This window comes from Natator depressus, chromosome 22, assembly GCF_965152275.1.
Source record: "Natator depressus isolate rNatDep1 chromosome 22, rNatDep2.hap1, whole genome shotgun sequence".
NCBI lineage: Eukaryota > Metazoa > Chordata > Testudines > Cheloniidae > Natator > Natator depressus.
Window position 1 is genome coordinate 1,232,200 of NC_134255.1, and position 14,475 is coordinate 1,246,674.

The 14,475-nt window shown below is 47.7% G+C and overlaps 1 protein-coding gene across 5 annotated transcripts in view; it reads left to right on the forward strand.

Moving 5' to 3' along the window:
* Positions 1 to 14,475, forward strand: part of PKNOX2 (PBX/knotted 1 homeobox 2) — a 726,589-nt gene that overhangs the window by 42,490 nt on the left and 669,624 nt on the right. The gene's annotated exons all lie outside the window — the stretch shown is intronic.

Genomic DNA, 14,475 nt, shown 5'->3' on the forward strand with positions numbered 1-14,475 from the left:
CACCCACAGCAGGGCCCAGTGCAAGGGACCTAATTGGGGCAACCCCTACCTGGGGCAAAGACAACTCACTGGGTGGACAGAGTGCATCCCAGGCCACCCCACTCACAGGGGGAAATCGTGATCGATGTTATGAGTGTGGACAGGAAGGGCACTTCTGGAGAGAATGCCCTTACATGGACTGCAATTATGGGCAGGTTTGGGTAGCCAGTCACCGCGCCCGGAAGAGGGAGCCATGTAAGATCTTGGTTCCTGTTCGGGTGGATGGGACGCCAACAACGGGCCTGGTGGACTCAGGATGCAGCCAAACAATCATCTGTGCTGGCGTGGTCGAGACCACCAGCCTGGCTGGGGCACCCAAATGTCTGCAATGCATTCATGGGGACGTGAAACCATACTCAACCATCTGGGTGTGACTTGAGACCGCCCATCAGGAAGGACTGTGCCAAGTTGTGGTGGCCCCAAAGCTAGCCTACCCAGTGATCTTGGGGTGCAACTGGCAGGGTTTTGCTGGTCTCCTTCAGAAGTGGAGCACACACCCTTCGGGAGCTAGGGAGGCACACCCCGCGAGGAGGGGGTTTTTGGGCCTTCCAAGGCCAGACGACCCCAGAGAAGGACCCTCAGGAAACCTTGGGATACCAGAGACTGGCTGCCCCCTGGCTGAAGCCCTGACAAGGGAAGTGCAAGGATGGCTGGACATTGACGGGAACGTCCTAGAAGAGCAAAGGGAGACCCAACCATCAGCCGAGCCTGGCAGCAGGCAGTGGGCCCCACCTGGAAGGAGGATCAATCTCAGTGCCTTCCCCAAGGACCCCGGTTTGAGATCTGCAACGACCTTCACTACCGGTTGGTCCAGGACCTGCAGACAAACGAAGACCTGAGCTAACTGCTGGTCCCAAGGGGGTTCCAGCGAGGCGTGCTCCGCTTGGCTCACTTGGTACCCTGCACTGGGCACCTGGGGAGGGAGAAAATGCTGCAGTGGGTGGCCCAAAGATTCTTTCAGGCTGGTGTACACCAAGAAGTGTGGGACTACTGTGTCTGGAGGCCAGCCCGAAGGGGGTACAGAGGGCCCCCCTTGTGCCCTTACCCGTGGTCAGGATCCCCTTCGAGCATATTGGCCTGGACTTCATGGGGCCTCCGGAGAAGAGCAGCAGGGGCCACAAGTATATCCTCATAGTAGTCAACTATGTGACGTGGTACCCAGAGGCTATACCTTTACAGACTGCCGCTGACCCCTGCTATGGCTAACAAACTCCTGCAGATCTTCGCCAGAGTTGGACTACCGTGCGAGATACTAACAGACCAGGGAACTAATGTAACATCCAGTCTGATGGCGGAGCTATGCTGCCAGCTAAATATCTATGCTCTCTAAACCTCGGTCTACCACCCCCAGATGGATGGGTTAGTGGAGTGATTTAATGGGACCCTGAAGTCAATGCTGAGGAAGTTTATAGAGGACGATCCCCGGCACTGGGATAAGTTTCTGCCAACACTACTCTTCGCCATACGAGAGGTTCCACGGGCATCCACTGTGTTTTCCCCATTTGAACCCCTCTATGGGGGCAGCCCCGGGGAATCCTGAACCTCCTGAGAGAGACTGGGGAAGAATAGGAGACCTGGGTCAGGGGGTCTGTCCAGTACATGCTGCGGGAAGGGCGCCAGGAGCTGGGTACCATGGTAGGAGAACCTGTTGCGGGCCCAACACGCTCAAGAGAACCAGTACAACAGGGGAATAAAGATGAGGACCTTCGAGCCTGGAGACTGGGTCCTGGTGTTATTACCCTTCTCGGAGTCTAAGCTCTTGGCCAAGCGGCAGGGCCCCTTCGAGGTAACGAGATGGGTAGGCCCTGTCGACTATGAAATACGGCTACTGGGGTGTTGGAGAGACACACAGGTATACCACATGACCCTCCTCAAGGCCCGGAAGGAATGGGAGGGCTTGATGATCGCCCTGTATCACCCAGAGCCCGAGTTGGGGCCACTGGCAGAGAAACCCGCTGATCCAGGGCTGGTGGCAATCAGCCAGGAGCTCGATACCTAACAGCAGGAGCAGGTATCTTAAAGGAAAGGAATCTTTCTTCCCCACCATCTTGTCTGCCTGGCCAGGGAAAACAAATGTGACGAGCCATCACATTGCCACCATCCCCAGCCAGAAGGTGAGAGAGAACCACCACCTGCTCTCCAAGAAGATGTAGGAGATCGTGCAGAAGGAACTGGAGATGATGCTGGCCCTTGGAGTGGTTGAGGAGTCCAGGAGTGAGGGGTGGAGCCCCATAGTACTAGTCCCCAAGGCTGATGGAGTGGTCAGGTTCAGCACTGACTTCAGGAAGGTGAATGGTATCTCTCGGTTTGATGACTACGCCATGCCCCAGGTGAACGAACTGCTTGACCGGCTGGGTGATGTGGAATTTATCTCCCCCTTAGATCTAACTAAGGGATATTGGCAGATCTTTGACACCAGCCTCCAGAGAGACGGCCTTTCCTACACCATTTGACCTCTACCAGTTCACCATGATGCCTTTTGGTTTGCATGGGGCTGCTGCCACTTTCCAGCAGCTCATGAACCAAACATTGAGTCCCCGCAATTTGTATGCCACCATGTACATCAATGATATTGTCATCTATAGCGCCGGCAGGGAGGAATATCTCCAGCACCTTGCCAGCGTGCAGCGAGCCCTGGGAGATGCAGGCCTCACCGTGAACTCAGCCAAATGTCACTTGGGACAGCAGGAGGTGACGTATGTAGACTACACCATGGGTAGGGGAAAGCTATGCCCCTTAATAGAACAGGTGCAGGCCCTATGGGACCCCCATACCCCCATGACAAAGAAGCAAGTACAGCAATTCTTAGGACTGGCAAGGTATTGCTGCCTGTTTGTACCCAACTTTGCCACGTTTACCACCCCACTGACAGACTTGACAAAGAGCTCCCAGCCACAGAAAGCCCAGTGGTCAAAAGACTGTGAGGCTGCCTTCCAGGAGCCGATGCTGTCCCAGCCCGACTTCACAAAGAGCTAGAAGGGGAGGAGCATCCCATCCTGTATTTCAGCCACAAGCTGTTCCCCTGGGAGACCCGCTCTTCCACAATAGAGCTGGAGGCCTTTGCTGTTAAGTGGGTGGTCGACGCCTTAAGATATTACCTTTTAGGGAACCCCTTTTCCTTGGTAATTCCTTCCATGTGCTGCACCGGTCAGGGAAGGCCCATGTGAACGTGGACTTCTTCTCCCGGGCAGGGGAGGAAAGGGGAAGGGACTCCGGTGTTTGTCATAGTGAGCCATGTTCTCTTGAGCGGGGAAGCCATGTCATCCTTCATCCCCAAGCAGCACTCGGAGGAGATGACAAAGCCCTGGCTGGGATGATTTAATTGGGGATTGGTCCTGCTTTGAGCAGGGGGTTGGACTAGATGACCTCCTGAGGTCCCTTCCAACCCTGATATTCTATGATTCTATGATTCTATGTTTAGAGCACTGGATGGTGAAGATACTTTGAAAACCTAGAGAGATGGAGTGGTACAAACAGGAATTGCAGGAAGCATTTAAAATGTACTTATAGGGCACGATAAAGCTACGCAAAATCAAGGTCCCTTTTTGTATCCTATTGCCAAAGCACTGGAGGGAAGGACGCTCCTAATCTTCACTGTGCAGGTCAGAAGCTCAAAAGGCAAGATCCTGGTATCAATCGATCAATAGCGGTGTCCTGTGTGGAAAGACTGCATGCTCCTTCTCCATCCTGATTATTATGCTAGTGCCTAAGTACCAGCCAAGAAGGGGGGCCCCGTTGTGCTGGTCAGTGCATTAACAGAGCTGTGGATGGTCTCTGCCCTCAAGAGCTGACAATCTAATTCAACCAGACAAACGCAGGGCAGGGGAGGGGGAGAACACCCCAGGCGATTGAACAACGGGATGGCAGCAAGTTAGTGCCATGAGCTTTTTTGGTTTTGGGTGGGTTTAGTTAGGAGGGGATCAGCTAAGTGGGAAGAAGAGTGAAGGTGGGAGAGGGGAAAAGAGGGTAACGGGGGAGTTGATGTGGGGTGAAGCTGAAGTGAAGAGACTGTGAAGGGGGGGGGGTCCTTCTGCTGACCAGAATGGATTTTCTCTGCAGACTTTCCCTAAGGCCACATGGCAGGGGGAGGGGAGGCTCCACCTGGTTCTCGTGTCCCCAGAGTGCTGTGGGGGGGAGTCTCCCCTGCATATTTCTAGCTTGGTCGGGAGGGTGGCCCTGGCTCTGGACTCTGTTTTATCCCCTCCCCCCCAGTGCTGCAGTGTCTGTTTTGGCTGCTTCTGCAGCTGCTGCTGCTGGATCAAGATCACCAAGGTGCTGATGGCCTGGTCCAGCCATGTTTTCTGGCAAGACAAGACAGATGCCCTTTTCTCTGCAGCTGCAGCAGCTGGGAGATGGGGACTGCAGTCGGGAATCTAGTGATCTCTTCGCTTACTTTTGTTTCTGAAACACATATAAATGTTTGCCCTCCCTGGATAGTGCTCCCCGCAGGACTGTCAGACATAGGAAAGCAGGAGAAAGAAGAAGGTTGTCTTAGCAATTCATTTTTTATTTTTACTGGTATTTGAGTCTGGCAATTCATCCAATCAAGCTGACAGTAGATGAACATGCTGGAAAACCTCTATTGTGAGTGTGTGAGCATGAGTACAAACACACATGCTTTGGCGCTCTTGTTTTCTGTAAGTGTCCAAGTGCTTGAGCTTTGCTAGTGTGCAGGCTCATGAAAAGCAAATGTTTAGTCTGAATGCTCAAATATTTGCCAAAAGCAAATTCTGAATTGTATATTCAATTATGAAATTATTTGGTGCAGTGTTTGGATAGTTACATAAATCATGTGATATATGATTGCTATTCCCTGATTGGATGAGTTGTGTAATTTACAACCCAGTCCAAATGTTGAACTACAAATATCACAATTGTGTATGCTATTAGAAATTTGCATTGTGTTAAGTTAGTTACAGTATGAATTTCAAATTATGTGTATGTTCCAATTGCAAATAATGCACTCAGTCTGACAAACAAGAACTATTTGCTGAAAAATTTGAAAACAACTGTGAAATTCTTAAATCACTTATTATTCCAAATCTGTCCCTGGACAATTCCTACAGGGAAAAAAGGTGAAATTTATTGAATAAATTACAAGTTATAAATGACTTGTTCAGCTGTACTATACAGATAAATAGTTTAAAATAAAAAATCCCTTCTGACATATTGTAGTGAAACTGATTCAATATTTAACAATCTAATTAGTATTGTTACAGCTTTGGGAGTGTGTCCATAAGGCAGCGCCAGTGGGTGGAGGAAAGAGGCTCGCTGCTGAGCCCTGGAGCAATTCGGCTGTCTACCCCTGCTCTGTAGACAACAAAAATCCCCCATAGAATTGTCAGGTGTGGAAATTGAGGGGGAAATAAAGTGACAAATAAACTGTATTTAAATAAACTTTTCACTGTTAATGGATGGGAGCCTGCACTATTGAGAATTGTATGTACATGGTGCATGATATCTTCGTGCTATGTTAAACAACCCTGGCTGTGTTCTAGTTGTTTCTAGTTAGGCCTAGCCAGATTGTGTAGGCAAATAGTGAAGGTACTTTAAACATCCAAGCCCCCCGCCACTCTCCCCTCCCCTCAAAATCCCACACAGGGAGAAGTATTCTGAGAACATTAAGGTTGCAAGGCAAAGCACACTGAAGTCACAAAAGCCAAAGTTACAGTAGCCTTCAGCTACATGGTAACACGTACTATTATTTCTGCAGGACCTAGCCGCATTCTCCAGACTGTCTCCTGCTGTCCTTCAGATATTACACTGACCTAAGGCTCAGGATCGGCAGCTTTCACTGCTGGACCAGAAACAAGGTTAAGGGCCAGTATCTATGGGGAATAAATATTTGATAAAGGGGCTCTTCAGTGTTGCAGACAAAGATATAACCAAAATCCAATGGCTGGATGGTGAAGCTAGACAAATTCTGACTGGCTGTAATGTGCAAATTTTAAACAGTGAGGGTAATTAATCACTGGAACAATTTACCAAGGATCGTGGTGGACTCTCCATCACTGACCATTTTTAGGTCAAAATTGGACGTTTTTCTAAAATGCATGCTTGTTGTAGGTGAGACTGCCCTGTAGCACCACCTGCTTAGTTAGTGTGGTATTGCAGGTACTCCCTGCCTCAGTTTCCATTTTCAGGAAGCCGGTAACTCCACTTTAGGCGCTCTTGACACATGACTCTATGATACCATTCTGGGGGCTGGTTTATTATAAACCTTCCTACCGAAGGGTCTGTAACAAAAAGTCCCAAATGAACAAAAGGTGGTTCAGGCAAAGCTCTGTTCCCAGTGCCCTCAGTGTTATCTCTGTCTCTCTGGGTATGCCTGCACTGCGATTAGACACCCACGGCTGGCCCTTGCCAGCTGATTTGGGCTGGGGGCTTTCATTGCAGTGCAGATGTTTGGGCTTGGGGCACAGGCAAAGCTCTGGGACCCTCCCACCTTGCCGGGTCCCAGAACTCGGGCTGCAGCTGAAGCCTGAAGATCTACTCTGCAAAATGAAACAGCTCTGGACCGCGAGCCGGAGTCAGCTGGCACGGGCCAGTTGTGGGACTCTAATTGCAGTGTAGGTATATGCTATGTCTCTCCTTTTGGCAGGAGCCCCCGACCTCCTTCAGGAGCTGGATAGTTCAAGCAGTCATTGTTCCTCTCCTTACCAGAAGTCCCCAGCTCTCCTCTTGGAGCTGGGTTGCAATTCAGCGGACTGTAGGACCTTAGCTAGCTTCTCCCTGAGCTGGCCCCACTTAGGCCTCAGGTCAAAGGGTCTGGTGACAGCAGAGCCACCTCCTGCTGGTGTCCGTCTACCCTGGTATGAGGAGGGAGGCAGCATTTATGCTGGTTCCCTTTTCTTAGCTCCGCCCCAGTTGGCTGGGGACAGGGGAAGCTTGCCCCACCCTCCCTGCAAGGCTTTGGATCCTTAAAGAATCAGTAACAGGATTTCCTCCTGAACACTCCTTACTCCCAGGACCACGTCTTCTCTGCCAGGATCTCTCAGGTCCTTGTATCTATGATAGGACCTTTCAATTCTTAAAGAGCCATGCCAGCTTGTAAGGTGGGCTGACCATTAGGTAGTACTACCCTTAAGGGGCAGACTACGCATCACAATTCTATACTTCAAACAGGACTTATTTCAGGGACTTATTTTTCTGGCCTGTGCTATCAGAAGGTCAGACTAGCTGATCACAGTAGTCCCTTCTGGCCTTGCAGTCTAGGAATTAGGCAAGAAATGGGAGTGTCATAGAATTGGAAGGGGGTATTCCCCAGCTCTCCAAGGGGAAATCACTTGCTTCTAGCTACATTACAGACCCTACAACAGTGACGTTAATACGTACAGAAAAGCTATTGTACCTCATTTGTAGAGGTTCCTAAAGTCAGTTATTGATAGAAGGGCCCATTGTGATTGGCCTGTGCTATACAGGAGATCAGACTAAACAGAACATCCCCAAAATAATTCCTAGAGCAGATCTATTAGAAAAAAATCCATTCTTGATTTAAAGATTGCCATTGATGGAGAATCCACCACAACTTTTCCTCTCCAAGTCCTGTGAAGCTTCCCAGGCCCCGGTGGGCATTAGCCCCAGTCTGTGGTAGGAGTTGCAGATCCTCAGATAATGTGTGATGCTGAGTAAGTCAGTGGCAGCACAGAAGGGGAGAGGGCTGGATACCATACATGTGATGATAGGTTTTGCATACAGCAATCTACCCCTAAGTCTCTGTGCTGAAAGCTTTTCACTGTATGATAAGTTAAGTGTAGACAACTGCATCTGCTCCAGTTACAATTAGTGCCTAAATACTTGTGAATAGCACTGCTGTGCAATTAGAAGTGCTTAATGACATGCACACCCAAATGTTCATGAGCGTGAAGGATTTCTGCTGCTCCCGCTGAGCCACCCCAACCAAAAGTCAGCCTAGGAGGCTGGGACCACATGCCCTCTAACCTGCTGTACAGGATGCAGGGCCTCCAAGGTAAGCAGGGGCCAACACTGGCCTTCGAATTTCCGCCATGTGCAGGGTTCTCTGAACTTCTTAGATTGGAATGGTCCTGGAGAGTCTGAGAAGTACGTTGTGGAGGGAATCGGTGCGTAAGGAATAGCTGGGACCCAGTGGGCAGAATGGAGTACCTCTTGTCTCTGTTCAGGGCAACTACACCTGACCCGTGTCTCTCACCCCGCTGACCAGGGTTTTTCCAGGTGCACAGTTTCTTGCATACATTGTGATATTCCCAGCAAGCCAGACAGATACACTGTGATATCCCCAGCAAGCCAGACAGCCTAAACAGGCGAGCATCTGCACTTGGCTTTCTCTTCAAAGGCTATGAACAATGTGATTGCCTGCAGTTATATGGGTTGTGCAGCCCTTTCTAAGCAAGTGCATTTATTCTTAAAGTGAAGGCATGACAGAGAAAACATATTAAAAACAATAAAAGAAACTACACGCATGCTAATAAGTTACCAGAGATCACCTTCCAACTCCAGCAAGGGTTCTGGTAGAGGTCAGTCCTTCAAATCCCACCCAGGGTTTTTTCTGTAGTTACAAGTTCATAACTATTTTAGCTCAGAACTCTCACATCCCCATGAGTTATTCAATCTCTCCTTTCAACAGCTTTTGGTTTTGATGTCCAGTCTCAGGGAACAGGTAATCAGCAGACAAAGACCCTCTCCTCAGCATGTAGCTGCAAAAAGCTTAGTTTTTGCATAACTGGAGGTGGGAAATTTGCATTCATCTCCGCCTAGAGATTCCCAGGACAACCCACTTGACACAGTTTGTTCCAAAAGTCCATCCTAGTAGGCACATTGTTCAATACAGTCCTTTGAAGTTCCTAACACCTCCCAGGGTTTGCATCACATCTCCCCCTAGCAAGGTTACGTGCAATCCCAGCCACAATAATACACAGCCTTTGGATTTAATACAATTGACTCTGAAGATACTTCAACATAATTCAATTTGGTTTTTCAAGGTTATTGCAAGAGATTGACACCTCTGTCACACCTCTCTTGGGTGCCTTCTTCTGGGTGCCAGCATTTTCAGCAGTCAGCTCAGCTGGAATGCTTTCCATGCTCATACCCAATGGGCTGTCTATCACAGTGGTTCTCAAAGCCGGTCCACCGCTTGTTCAGGGAAAGCCCCTGGCGCGCCGGACCGGTTTGTTTACCTGCCGCGTCCGCAGGTTCAGCCGATCGCGGCTCCCACTGGCAATCCCCACCCCACTAGTCTAGTGGGCATGAGCAGGAACTGTTCCCATCAAAAGGGCTCACAGGTGAAGCTTTCTGTCTTGGCTTTTGGTCATGAACATTTGCTCTGTCGGCAGTCCCCACCCCATCCCTGCCCCCACACTAACTGTAGTAGCCACTCATGCACTAGTGAGGAATAGTGCTCACTAAAGCGGAGTGAATAATGGACTTTTCTGATTCATTGGAAGGTTTGAAAAATTGAAAAAATCACTTTGGGCCAAACTGAAAACAACTTTTTTGAGGTTTTTTGGTGAATTTGAAAAATGGTTGGAATTGAAATTGTCTGGGAATGTCAATGAACCATTTCCCTTCCGCCCACAACGTTTCAGTCCAACTTTCAGCCGTTTTGACAAAAGCAAGCAAAGGATGCACAAAACTGTCTACAGGAGGAAGAGGGACGGAAAGTGGTGGTGCCACCTTTTTAAGTTTTAAGTCAGTGGTTAGGGCCCTCACCTGGGGTGTGGGAGACCCCTGTTCAGTTCAACGGCTGCTCATTGTCATTACGAGTGACCTGCCATGGATCAGCCAGGCCCTCCGCCCAAGTGGGATTTTCTGCCACCTGAGGGGGAAAGGGCGCTTTCAAGAAACCCAAGGGCTGTTCCATTAATTTAAGGAGAAACTGATCAAAAGATACTGGTGACTGAGGCATCTCTTGGGCTCAGCAGTGGAAAATATAAGGCCTGGAGATCTACATCCCTTGATCTTAGTAGGTATTGGCCATCTCCTTGCAATCCATCTAAAGACCATTTCCCACTCTCCTCCATTAACTGCAGGGCTGTGACATGGCTGCCACAGTGCATTCAGCTGATGAGGTGAGGTATTTAGTCACATGTTTCCAGTACAGGACGTAGATCATAGAATCTCAGGGTTGGAAGGGGCCTCAGGAGGTCATCTAGTCCAACCCCCTGCTCAAAGCAGGACCAATCCCCAATTTTTGCCCCAGATCCCTAAATGCCCCCCTTAAGGATTGAACTCACAACCCTGGGTTTAGCAGGCCAATGCTCAAACCACTGAGCTGTCCCTCCCCCTGTTAGCTGAGTGCGGCTGTTTTTATCAGCTGTTTTTCTGTGCTGCTGACCCTCCTCTGGACCTTAGTGGATGGCATGTGACACCAGTGAATTGGCCTGGGGTAGAATTACAGATTAAAGAGTCAGAGATGAGGTGAGGCCCTTCTCCAGCGGCAGTTGGAATCACTATGCAGTGTATCCAGAGTTCTGATTTTTACATGGCTGACATTTTTAATGCTTTTCTTAAGATAAAAGAGGCGCTTATTTGGAATGTGTGCTAAAAGATTTATGAGTGTTACACATCTTGAATAATTCTACCTGTAGAAGCCCCTTCATTGTACTTTCTTTTCATGTTATAGGGAACATTTGAAGACTACAAGGTTGACAAAAGGAAAGTCTCTGAAGTGATGTTTGAAATCATTTCACAAGAATTAATTGACAAGCTTCCCAGGCTGGGGTTATGGAGAGGGTTGAGGGATTATAATGGGGAAATAGGTTGTTTTGTAAGTAGGAAGCATTGCCTGTGTATGTGTTGTGTGGCGGGGAGGGAGGGAAGTTTGGGAGTGGGGAAAGGGCAAATGGGAAATTAATTTAATTTTTTGATAGTGATTCAGAAGCAGTATTTCAAAAAGCCAGTTTGAAGGCTCTGTTTTCAGGATTCGTTGTGCTGTGAGTATTTGTGGCCACCACTAAATATGTCACAATCCTGAGATCACTGCAGTGTTACAGTAAAACCAAGTATGAAGCTTTTGCAGATACTTGAGTGTATGGTATCTTTTAAGGGCCGTTGGGCTAGGAAAAGGAACCTGTCAACTGGAAACGTCCATGGGGCTGTTTGAACAGAGGCAGATAGTGGGGTCAGGACAGAATGTCTGCAAGTTTGGGACAAGCTGTCACACAAATACTATTCTGAAGTCAGGAAATGGTATTTAACAAATAAAAATCTAGGTAAAACCAAATGTTTCTTAACTAGGAGTGGCTCTTAGTATTGCCCTGGGTACACTGTAATTTAGGAAAGCCATGGATAAAGGAGATCTCCCCAGTGGAGTTGACATTCAATATAGAATGGATGGGCGGCTCTTTAATCTTCGGTGTCTCCACTCGAAGTCTAAAGTCTTCAGGGCGTCCATTACTGATCTTCAGTACACTGATGACTGTGTCATTCTTGCGCATACTGAGAATGACCTTCAGTCCATACTGGATTTTCTTGCACAAGCTTACTGAAGCCTGGGACTCTCACTCAATGTTGAGAAGACTAAAGTGCTCTGTCAGCCTGCTTCAGGCCTTGCACATGACCCACGACAAATCACCATCGAGGGTCAGACTTTGGAGACAGTTGAGCGCTTTCGCTACCTCGGTAGCCAACTTTCTCAGAATGGAAAAATCGACAGTGAGAGCCACCAGAGGATCCAGTGCACAAGTGCTTCCTTTGGGAAATTACTCTGACGTGTTTTCACAGACTGTGACCTACGGCAGGACACCAAGATCCAGGTTTACAAGACAATGGATGTGAAACCTGGGTGACCTATTGACAGCACCTGAAGAGTCTGGAGAGGTATCATGAACGATGCCTCCGGAAGATCCATCGCATCAAGTGGCAAGATTGCCGCACTAACGCCAGCATCCTTCACTGAAGTCAATGTCACCAGCATTGAAGCAATGATCCTCATGCACCAACTTCGCTGGGCTGGACACAGTGTGCAGATGCCAGACTCTCACCTCTCAAAACAAGCCCTTTTACTCTCAGCTTTCCCATGGTCAGAGATCCCGTAGTGGTCAGAGGAAACGCTACAAAGACACACTGAAAGCGTATCTTAAGAAAACCGATGTGGACATCACAAGGTGGGAGGAGCAAGCCACCAACTGACCCCAGTGGCGCCATATCCTCCATGAGGCAGTGGCCCACTTCGAGGAGAAGTGTCTTGTCCTCAAAGCTGAAAAGAAAAAGAAATAACTTTCTCCCAGAAGGCTGCTGGCCTTCCACGAAATGTCTGTACCTACTGCGGGTGGATTTGCGGTTCCAGGATCAGACTCCTGAGTCATCTCAGGACCCATATGTAAATCCGTGGTAGAGATCATCCTCCAATCGAGGGATTGCCAATCAATCAATCGGATAAAGGAGAGTGGTGGTGGTAGTCTAGCCCACTGACCTGTCACTGCCACATCATACTGCAAACTTAGGGCTAATTTGCTATCCACTCGCATCCCTAAGCATCTATAGGCCATTTTCCTATCAGGCAAAACAGGGTCTCTTGCATCCCGAGTGCAAGTGGGTGTTCTCTGGTGGGACTCTGTGGTCAGTTTAAAAATTCCTAATCCGCTCTAAACTGCACATCTTCCCATCCTCCCATCCAGACTTCCCAGCCAAGCTCCCTTCTTTTCTCATTTCCCCAGGCAGATCTCTACCAGCCAGATTCTAAGCTTATTTTACTAGGAATCATGAATACTTAAGGCAAGTCTACCAAGGCCTAAAATGTGTACAAACAGGAAACATGTACGTGTGGTCCTTCAGCCATCAGCTTTTTAAGACATGAACCAATGACATTTGGGAGACTCTAGGTCTGAGTGTCTCTTTCCATGGAGGAGGCGGAGAAAGCTGGGCTCATGGAGTTTGGTCAAGTCTCTGGAAAGGAGAGAGTTTGTGGGGAAAAGCCAGTGACTCAGCTTTGTCTCTGTGTGCACTGTCTGCTCTGCCTCTCTCTCACTATTTTAAGATTTTATACTGCTCCCCATCACCCTAGTGTCTGTAAAATCAATAGCACTAAGAAAGTCCCTAGTGGACTCCTGCAGTCTTTGAAACATCTCCCTTTACTGGGCCAGAGCTCTGCTTTGAATAGGTTTTTATTAGGGCTGTCAATTAATCACAGTTAACTCGCGCAATTAACTCAAAAAATTAATCGTGATTAATCGCACTTATAACAATAGAATACCAATTGAAATGTATTAAATATTTTTGGATTTTTTTTTACATTTTCAATATTGATTTCGATTACAACACAGAATACAAAGTGCACAGGGCTCACTTTATATTATTCTTTTTGATTACAGATATATGCACTGTAAAAATGATAAAAGAAATAGTATTTTTCAGTTCACCTCACGCAAGTACTGAAGTGCAATCTCTTTATCATGAAAGTGTAACTTACAAATGCAGATTTTTTTGTTTGTTACATAACTGCACTCAAAAACAAAACAGTGAAAAATTTTAGAGCCTACAAGTCCACTCAGTCCTACTTTGTATTCTGCCAATCAATAAGACAAACATGTTTTGTTTATATTGAGGGGAGATACTGCTGCCTGCTTCTTATTTACAGTGTTACCTGAAAGTGAGAACAGGTGTTTGCATGGCACTTTTGCAGCCGGCGTTGCAAGGTATTTACATGCCGGACATGCTAAACATTCATGTGCCCCTTCATGTTTCGGCCACCATTCCAGAGGACATGCTTCCATGCTGATGATGCTCATTAAAAAAATAATGTGTCAATTAAATTTGTGACTGGACTCCTTGGGGGAGAATTGTATGTCTCCTGCTCTGTTTTACCCGCATTCTGCCATATATTTCATGTTATAGCAGTCTTGGATGATGACCCAACACATGTTTGTTTTAAGAACACTTTCACAGCAGATTTGACAAAACACAAAGAAGGTACCGATGTGAGATTTCTAAAAATAGCTACAGCACTCGACCCAAGGTTTAAGAAGCTGAAGTGCCATCCAAAATCTGAGAGGGATAAGGTGTGGAGCATGCTTTTAGAAGTCTTAAAAGAGCAACACTCTGATGCAGAAACTACAGAACCTGAACCACCAAAAAATAAAATCAACCTGCTGGTGGCCTCTGACTCAGATGATGAAAGTGAACATGCGTTGGTCCGCACTGCTTTTGATTGTTATCGAGCAGAACCTGTCATCAGCATGGAAACATGTCCTCTGGAATGGTGGTTGAAGCATGAAGGGACATATGATCCTTTAGTGCATCTGGCCCGTAAATGTCTTGCAACACCAGTTACAACAGTGCCATGTGAACGCCTGTTCTCACTTTCAGGTGACATTGTAAACAAGAAGTGGGCAGCATTATCTCCTGCAAATTGTAACCAACCTTGTTTGTCTGAGTGATTGGCTGACTAAGAAGTAAGACTGAGTGGACTTGTAGGCTCTAAAGGTTTACATTGTTTTATTTTTGACTGCAGGTTTTTTT